The following is a 10,039-nucleotide window of genomic DNA, read 5'->3' as shown; positions in this document are numbered from 1 at the left end:
CAGGTACCTCAATGTTCTCTTCTCAGACCTAATGCCTAAATTATCAAACAACATAGTTTTAATATATCAGATTCTGGACCTTAAAATATCAGACTCCATATTTAACGACCTTCAGTTCGATCTCAGTGGTGACTTGATGAATGAACGATGTGTAGGAAGATTGATCTTCTGCAAGCCTAGATAGGTCCACCAGGGTCTTCTCTGCTGTTATCGGGTTGCTGGTCTACCTCTTCGCCTTGTTCCTTCTATTCTTCCAAACATCATGTCCTTCTCCAGTGATTGCGCTCTTCGAATGAGGTGTCCAAAGTAGACAAGTCTTAGCTCGGTGATCCTTGCTTTGAGTGACATGTCTAGCTTCATTTGTTCCAAGATTGATTGGTTTGTTCTTACCATCCATAATATTGATGACATCCTTCTCCACCACCATATTTTGAAGGTGTCGACTATACCGTCTTGTTTCTTTATTGTCCAGGTTTCACATCTTTGTTACTACAGAACAACTCAGACTATGTATGAGCCATCACCAGTGAAATGTTCCCTGATTTGAAGACCTTGTCCAGTGACTTCATTGATTTGCCCGTAGCTAATCTCCTATAGACATCTGGTGTCGTCACTGCATCTTGAGTGAACATCAATCCAGTAGGTCGAAGTAACTAACAATGTCCAGTTTGTCACCGTCCATCTCATGTGTGTCCCAGTCGTATATGGCAGTAGTCACTATCTTTACCTTCTTTGTGTCAAGTTGCAGTCCCAGGTTCAAGCTTTCCATCTTGACAATCTGTAATAAGGCCTTCATTCTACACTTGTTTTTCATGGGGATTCAAACTGCTGCTTGGTCAGTTTTCCTGTCTGCCAAGTTATTGTCTTATTTCCTGTCCAAAGGCTGATGGTTCTTATTGTCTTTGTTCTTCGTTTGTTCCTCTCCAGGTGTTTTCCTATCTCTGGGTTGGGTTTTATATGTTCACCCTTCACTGCACTTCCTTGCTGGCTTTACCTCTAGGTGGATGGCGCACTAATTCTTAGTAGTATTCCAAAGTTTCTGGTAATTAACACAGTCAAAGGCTTTGCTGTAGTCAATAAAGCAAAAATAGATCTTATTGTATTGTTTGCCTTTTCCATTATCCATCTAATGTAAGCAGTTGCATCTCTTGTTCCTGCTCCTGCGCAGGTGTACTGATTTGCCCTGTTGAAGGCAGAGTAAAGTACTGCAGTGCGCAGGCAATGGGCCTCTCTGACCTTTCCCGGCGCCTGCGCACTGCAGTACTTTGCTCTGCCCTCAACAGGGCAGAGAATTACACCTGCACAGGAGCTGCGACAAGCAAGGTGGAGGACGGCATCATATGAAGATGGGAGGCGCTGGACCCGGAGACGTGACACTCACCCAGGGGCGGTCGCGGTCCGATAGGTATAATATAACTTGTTTTTCTTATCTTTCAGGTTACATCGGGGGCTTATCTACAGCATTACAGAATGCTGTAGATAAGCCCCTAATGGCGGTGGCCGCAGCTTATATGTGAATAATGAGGTGACGGGTTCCCTTTAAGTTTAACAACAGATAGAAAATGCTCTTTTTTCTCGTTAAATGAGGTGCTCTGAACACTGTAACTCGGCTGCATGGTCTCTTCCTGTGTTAGTGCCCCCCTAAGTCACTGTAAGGGGATTGCTTTTTTACAAAATGTCGAGTTAGTTTAGCCCTAAATCTAGCTTAGTAAAATAAATACTTAGAAAGATATAGACAGAATAATCGTATTATTTGTTTTCCAGTGACATTTTTAAAGGGAATCTGTCACCAGGTTTTTGCTATGTAATCTGAGCGCAGTATGATGTAGGGGCAGAGATCCTGACTGCACGATGTGTCACTCACTGGGCTGCTTGCTATAGTTTTGATAAAATCTCTGTTCTCTCTGCTGCACATTTACCAGTTCTCTGAATGTCGAGCTCTGTATTACCCCGCCCACACCACTGATTGGCTGTTTTCTACATACAATGTATATTGACAGAAAGCAGCCAATCAGTGGTGTGGGTGGGGTTACAGGGAGCAGGATGACTACAGGGCATGAGACATCTAGTCCTCTAGTGATAATCTCTGGCAGATAAAACGAAGATTTTTTTCTTTTACTTGACAACAAGTAATAATAATAAATAATAAATTTTATTTCTATAGCGCCGACATATTCCGCAGCACTTTACATTTCAGAGGGGACTTGTACAGACAATAGACATTACAGCATAACAATAATCACATAGATCATAACAGATACCAAGAGGAATGAGGGCCCTGCTCGCAAGCTTACAGTCTATGAGGAAAAAAAGGGGAGACACGAAAGGTGGGTGGTAACAGTTGCCCTGATTGTTTGGATCAGCCATAATGTTAAGTGTGTAACAGTACAGACACAGAGGGCTAATGGATGCATAAAGCATGTGGGAACATGATGCGGGGAACCTGGTTATGGTCAAACTTTTGGCTGTGCCACACAGGGATAGATTGGGTTAATGTGTTGAGGCGATAGGCCAGTCTGAATAAATGCGTTTTCAGGGCACGCTTAAAATTGTGGGGATTGGGGACTAATCGTATTGACCTGGGAAGTGCATTCCAAAGAATTGGCGCAGCACGTGTAAAGTCTTGGAGACGGGAGTGGGAGGTTCTGACTATTGAGGATGCTAACCTCAGGTCATCAGCAGAACGGAGGGTGCGAGTAGGGTGGTATACTGAAACAAGGGAGGAGATGTAGGGTGGTGCTGAGCTATGGAGGGCTTTGTGGGTGAGGGCAATAAGTTTATACTGGATTCTGGAGTGGATGGGTAGCCAGTGTAATGACTGGCACAAGGTAGAGGCATCGGTGTAACGATTGGTGAGGAATATGATCCTGGCTGCAGCATTCAAGACAGATTGGAGAGGGGAGAGTTTGGTAAGAGGGAGACCGATTAGAAGAGAGTTACAATAGTCGAGACGAGAATGAATAAGAGAAACAGTAAGAGTTTTTGCAGAGTCAAAAGTAAGAAAAGGTCGGATTCTAGAAATGTTTTTGAGGTGCAGATGACAAGAGCGAGCCAGTGATCGAATGTGGGGGGCAAAGGAAAGCTCGGAATCAAGTATGACCCCAAGACATCGGGCCTGTTGCTGGGGAGTAATAGTGGAACCACACACAGAAATGGCAATGTCGGGTAGAGGTACATTAGAAGAGGGAGGAAACACCAGGAGTTCAGTCTTTGACAGGTTCAGTTTCAGATATAGTGAGGACATGATATTAGACACAGCGTTTAGACAATCGCCGGTGTTTTCTAGAAAAGCTGGCGTGATGTCAGGAGAAGAAGCGTATAATTGGGTGTCATCAGCATAGAGATGGTAGTGGAAACCAAATCTACTGATTGTTTGACCAATAGGGGCAGTGTACAAGGAGAAGAGGAGGGGGCCTAGAACCGATCCTTGAGGAACCCCAACAGTAAGGGGAAGATGAGAGGAGGAGGAACCGGCAAAAGATACAGTAAAGGAGCGGTCGGAGAGATAGGAGGAGAACCATGAGAGAACGGTGTCCTTGAGGCCAATGGAACAGAGCATAGTGAGGAGGAGCTGATGATCCACAGTGTCGAATGCTGCAGAGAGATCCAAGAGAATTAGCATGGAGTAGTGACCATTTGATTTAACTGTTAGTAGATCATTAGAGACTTTAGTGAGGGCAGTTTCAGTAGAGTGTAAAGAGCGGAAACCAGATTGGAGAGGGTCGAGAAGAGAGTTATCAGAGAGATAGCGGATCAGACGGGAGTGGACCAGGCGTTCCAGGAGTTTAGAGATGAAGGGAAGATTAGAGACAGGTCTATAGTTAGCGGCACAGTTTTGGTAGAGGGATGGTTTTTTAAGTAGTGGATGTATGATGGTATGCTTAAATGAGGAGGGAAAGATACCAGAAGAGACAGAGGTTAAATATTTTAGTTAGGTGAGGGGTGACAGCAGGGGAAAGGGACTGGAGCAGATGTGACGGAAATGGGTCACTGGTGCAAGTGGTTGGGCGAGAAGATGCAAGGAGCCTGCTTACTTCTTCTGTGACTGGTTCAAAATCAGAGAGCGAGCTAGATGCAGTGGGGGAGGGAGGACAGTGCATGGTATGAGGGGATTTGGAGATAATTTCCTGTCGGATCTGGTCAATTTTTTCTTTGAAGTAATTGGCCAGATCGTCAGCTCGGAGCTCCGTGGTTGGGGCCTGTACTCTTGGGTTGAGTAGAGAATGAAAAGTGTCAAAGAGGCGTTTCGGGTTATTGGACAGTGACGTGATGAGGGTGTTGAAATAGGCTTGTTTTGAGAGGTGGAGGGCAGTGTTGTATGTTCTAAGCATAAACTTAAAATGGATGAAATCTTCGTTTAGATTGGATTTTCTCCACAGACGTTCGGCGCACCTGGAGCACCGCTGCAGGAAACGTGTTTGCACCGTGTGCCAGGGTTGTCGCCGTCTGTGTTGTGGTGTTCTATTTATAGGGGGTGCAAATTCATCCAGGGCACTTTGAAGTGTTACATTGTAATGCTTCAATGCAGAATCAGGACATGAGAGGGAGGAGATAGGGGCCAATGAAGACTGCAAGTTCTTCATAAGTTTCTGGGTGTTAATGGCCTGTATGTTTCTATAAGTCTGGACAGTGGGGGTGACCTGAGCAGCCTGGCAGTTCTTGATAGAGAATGAAAGAAGGTTGTGGTCAGAGAGCGGGAGAGGGGAGTTTGCAAAATCATCCACTGCACAAAGCCGAGAGAAGACCAAATCAAGGGAATTTCCGTCTTCATGCGTTGGAGAATTAGTAAGCTGCGAAAGGCTAAATGAGGAGGTTAGAGATAAAAGGTGAGTAGCAGATGGTGAGAGGGGAAGAGCAATGGGGATGTTGAAATCGCCCATGATGAGGGTAGGGATGTCACAGGAGAGAAAATGTGGAAGCCAAGTGGCAAAATGATCCAGGAACTGATGGGAGGGGCCGGGAGGACGATACACCACCGCCACTCGCATGGAGAATGGGGTGTAGAGTCTGATGGCATGGACCTCAAAAGAAGGGAAGACTAGTGAGGGTAGTTGAGGGATAACTTGAAATGTACATTTTGGTGATAGGAGCAGACCAACGCTCTATTGTCTGATCTTGGGGTATGAGAGAAGTGTAGTCCCCCGTATGAAAGAGCAGCAGCAGCAGTAGTGTCTGACTGCTGGATCCAGGTTTCAGTAAGAGCCAGGAGGTTAAGAGCATTAGAGAGGAAAAAGTCATGAATGAAGGAGAGTTTGTTACACACTGAGCGAGAATTCCAAAGTGCACAATTAAGAGAGACAGATGGCAGGCAGGGAATATTGATAAGATTAGAGGGGTTTCTGAGTGTAGCAGATGGGGGGTTTGACTTTCTATAACATGGGGGGCCAGGGTTGGGAGCAATGTCTCCTGCGACTAGGAGAAGGAGGATAGAAAGAGTGAGCAGATGGTTAAGTGATTTGTGAGAGCGTCTCTGATGTTGAATGGTGGGACTGACTGGATCTTTGCTGTGTAGCAATGTGAAAAGAGCGTGAGCGCTATACATAGGAGAGGAAAGGAGCGAGGGGCCGATATGGATGGAGTGTAGAGAGTTAATGCCAGGGTGGTGGATGTGTGTGAATGCAGCGGCCAGGATATAAATTACACAAATGCATATTGTATATATTTGTTGTAATCCAAATGTACAGGGAGAAGATGTATATAATTGTCTTACCTGTCTCCTGCCTTGTCTAACTGCCATGTTATAACTGCCAGTACTTTGATACATGTACTTAGATTACATGTGCATAAATGCCCCCTGCATAAATGCCCTCCCCAAGCTATGTCTGAATATATAGGAGGTTAAGGCTAAGTTTTTTTTTTTTTTTGCTCTCTCCCTTCTCATTAATCAATCACACTAAATTGAGACAGCAGGACCCAATAAAATGTTGTGGTCAAATAAACACATGTCCAGCACTACATGGATCATAAAGCACTTTGAAAAGTTTCTTGACCTCACAACATAAGGGGACAAGCAGAGTAAGTTGAAAAAACTATATACCAGAAATAAGCTTGCATAGTTGAAAACACATAGATAGCATTCAGGATTAACTGCTTGCTGACATTGAATGGAGAAACACAGGAGTGGATTCAGAGCAGAGATTGGAAAAGCTGATTACCTGTATGAAGAGAATAGAGATGCATGTCACATTCATCCATGTTATAACTGCCAGTACTTTGATACATGTACTTAGATTACATGTGCATAAATGCCCCCTGCATAAATGCAGTAGCCGAATAAGTGATACACTGATTCCAGAGATGTATCTTCCCCTACATTATGCCGCTCTCAGATTACAGAGCAAAAACCTGCTGACAGAATCTCTTTAAGTTTTTGGACTCAAACTCAATGAAAACTTCAGTACAAAAGTAAAGGTTTTTAATCAAACTGGAATTAACCAACTTTATTTTATTCTCATAGAGGCAAAGTAAATCACATCCTAAACCCTCTGGCCAATAACCAAAACATAATAATTTCCATGGCCAATAGGAGAAGGTCCAGTACCTCAAACACACACCCATTTGTCAATTCTGTTCCTCATGATGGCGCTCACACGCTGACTGTACTTGTCTTTCTCATGCCATATAGATGTTGTTCTTAATTAGCTTACTTTTATTATCATTTCAGACAATTTATATCTTAAATTACTAACTTTGGTTTTCATTTCTTCCTTAGCAGTAAGTTTTATTTTGAAAATAAGCAGACAATATAAAACATATTTTTCAGGCCTACAAGACGCACCGGACCATTAGACGTACCTAGGTTTTAGAGGAGGAAAATGGGCGAATAACAATTGAAACAAAACATTTGCTAAATTATTTAATAACTTGTCTGCTGACTAAAGATGGGCGGACACCTGGATGTTCGGGTCCGGTGAGTTTGGCCAATCAGTTACAAAAAGTTTGGGTTCGGGTACCAGAACAGTACCTTGAATGGGGGGCCTGAACATCCAGTGTTTGCCATGCTGTCATGTGCTAGTGGGGATCTCACCGAGGTCACGGCAGTTCAGCCCAGCTGGGAACGCAGCCTCAGTTACCAGAGGTAACCTCGATGACGTGTCACCGCTGGTCACTGAGGCTACGCTCGCAGTTCAGTCACCAGTGGTTCTCAGCCTGGACGGTCGCATCTTGGCACCGACCAGATTGAAAACTATTTATCCTCCAGACATGGATTACAGTGTGGGACAGAACGATGGAGAGGTATGGTATATTGTTATTTTTATTTACTTACAGGAGACAAAGGCTTCGGCGGAATAGGCATTAGGTGAGTATAACTGTTTGTTATTTTTAAATAAAAAAGTAATAGTGTGTTTTTTTTATTTCTAATAAAGGACTTTATTCTGGCTGTATCTTTTATTTAAGAGATAACTATAGGATTAGTAACGTATGGGTGTCTTATAGACGCCTATCCATTAGTAACCCGTGGGATTGAGGTCACGTGATAATACAAAGGTGACATCAACCCCACAAATATGAACCCGACTTGCCACCGCTACAGGGCAAGTGGGAAGAGCCGGGCAAAGTGCCAGAATTGGCGCAGCTAATAGATGTGCCTTTTCTGTGCAGCTGCAGGCTGCTATTTTTAGGCTGGGGGTTGGTCAATATCCATGGCCCATTACCAGCCTGAGAATACCGACTGTCTACTTTAGCAAGGCTGGTTGTCAAAACCGATGTTTTATTTTAATTATTTTAATTATGTAAATAATTTAAAAAACTGCGAGGGGACCCCTCTATTCCTGATAACCAGCCCTGCTGAAGCTGACACCGGGGGGCTTGCAGCCCCCAGCTGTGAGTTTTGCCTGGCTGGTTATCAAAAATACAGGGGAACCCACACAGTTTTTTTAAATTAATTTACAGTGCAGGAGTCGGCTAATGAATACTCCCATCAGCTGCTCCTGCTCTCGCTGTTATTAGCGGCAGCAGGTGTCGGATGATGGGAGCTGTAGTCACATCAGCTGACACCAGTGACCGGAGGTCAACTTTATGGGTGTGTGCAGACGCTGCGCATTCATCCGCGCGGATTTTGCAAAACCGCAGATAAAACCGCAGGTCTTTTGACCTGCGGTTTAGCCTGCGGTTTCACCATCTCCACAATGTTGGAGATAGGAAACCGCTGCGGATTCCGCAGAAAGAATTGACATGTCAATTCTTTCTGCAGTTTCAAAACCGCAGGAAAACAGCGCGGATAAATCCGCACCGTCTACACAGCGGTTTTTGGTTACCATTCATTTGAATGGTACTGTACACCGCAGCGGCCAAAACCGCTGTGGAACTGCAGTGGAATCTGCAGCGTGTGCACAGAGCCTATACCTTCGATCACAGCTGAGTGCTCACGCTGTCTTTTGACAGTGTGGGAACCGCGGTTCTCTGGCGGGGATGATTTCACCGCCGATCAGAAGCGGTGTTTGCCATGCAGATGACAGTGTGACAGACACCCGGTGTTCGGGCAGCCGAACCCAACATGGACTTCCTGGTGAAGTCAGTGTTCGGTGTCCATGCCCGAACAGTAGGTGTTCGGTACAGATGCCGAACTTTACGATTTGGGTTCGCCATCTCTACGGCTGACACTTATGGGGGAGATCTAACTGATGGAGGGCTGCAGGTTGTGCAACACTCTTGTATGGCGACAGCAGTTTTTCACAACCTGTGTGGCTCCGCAGTTGTCGCCAAACTACAGCTCCCATCATCCCAACCTGTCCAAACATGAATGGCGATGTAATTTTATCACATCTGCAGGGACAGCTTTGACAGGTGGCCCTATAGTGGTATTTAAAAAAGGAGACTCATAAAATCATGATGACCGAACCTGCCATCACGATTTGTATGAACCGTCTTTTTAAAATTTTGTGCTAGCACCGCAATTGCCATCGGCGGCACTTGCACGCATTCATATCCCGGCCTTTTCCACCGGAAAAAATGGCACCAGAGCAGCACATGTTCACAATGACCTCTGGTATTTTCTGCGAAATGGCGCCGGTGGCTGTGCATGTGCAGATTGGGATCTCGACTCAATGACGCCGATGGCTGCGCATGCTCAGACTAACCTCTGGCGGTCTCCAGCAAAATGGTGCCAGTGGCTGCACATGTGCATATTTGAATCTTGGCTCAATGACGCTGCCGGCTTCCTGCAGCGGCGACCCTGCTCCTGCCTCCTGTGACCCCGCTCCACCTCCGCCGTCCACCCCACAGTGAGCCAGGTACGTTATATTCAGACTATAAGAAGTACCCTAATTTTCCTCCCAAATGTGGGGGAAGAAAGGTGCATCTTGTAGTCCGAAAAATTCGGTAGGTTTTGCTAATTTGGGGAGCTGTTTTAGACATTGTATGGTTTCATAAGTGAAGGTAATCAAAGAGTCGACCTTATAATCTCTATTCTTTCTGCTTTTTCTAAAAAGGATCCCCGTTTTAAGGCCCAGCAGATAGGTTCTGAACACAGACATGAGAGTATATTGTGGCTTTGTCTCCTCAACCGGTCGACGCCCTCATTTGGTCAAAACTGACTAATGTGTTAAGATCCCTAGCGTCTCCCCAAAGTTCTCCCTATAAAGAGTTTCCACAACAATACATTAAAAGTAGCTGGTGAGTACAGCTTTATTCAATGTGTAGCAGCCACCGCAACACTGCTTCTATACAGAAGAATCAAGCTGCCCTGCAGTATCCAGCAGCGGCTGCTACACTTTGAATGAAGCTGCGCTCAGCATCTCCAATGTGTTTAAACCCAACAGCTGCTGGAGCAAAAAAAAACCCCAAAAACTGATCAGTGGGGACAAAAGTTGTTGGACCCCCACTGATCTACTATTTAATGGCATTTCCTTTAGATACAGTCATATGTAAAAGTTTGGGCACCCCTATTAATGTTAACCTTTTTTCTTAATAGCAATTTTGGTTTTTGCAACAGGTATTTCAGTTTCATATATCTAATAACTGATGGACTCAGTTATATTTCTGGATTCAAATGAGGCTTATTGTACTAACAGAAAATGTGCAATCTGCATTTAAACAA

Source organism: Dendrobates tinctorius, unplaced genomic scaffold (assembly GCF_039654945.1).
Source record: "Dendrobates tinctorius isolate UK_male_01 unplaced genomic scaffold, ASM3965494v1 ptg000104l, whole genome shotgun sequence".
Taxonomy (NCBI): domain Eukaryota; kingdom Metazoa; phylum Chordata; class Amphibia; order Anura; family Dendrobatidae; genus Dendrobates; species Dendrobates tinctorius.
The sequence above is the reverse complement of the archived record's forward strand: the minus strand, read 5'-3'. Positions refer to the sequence as shown.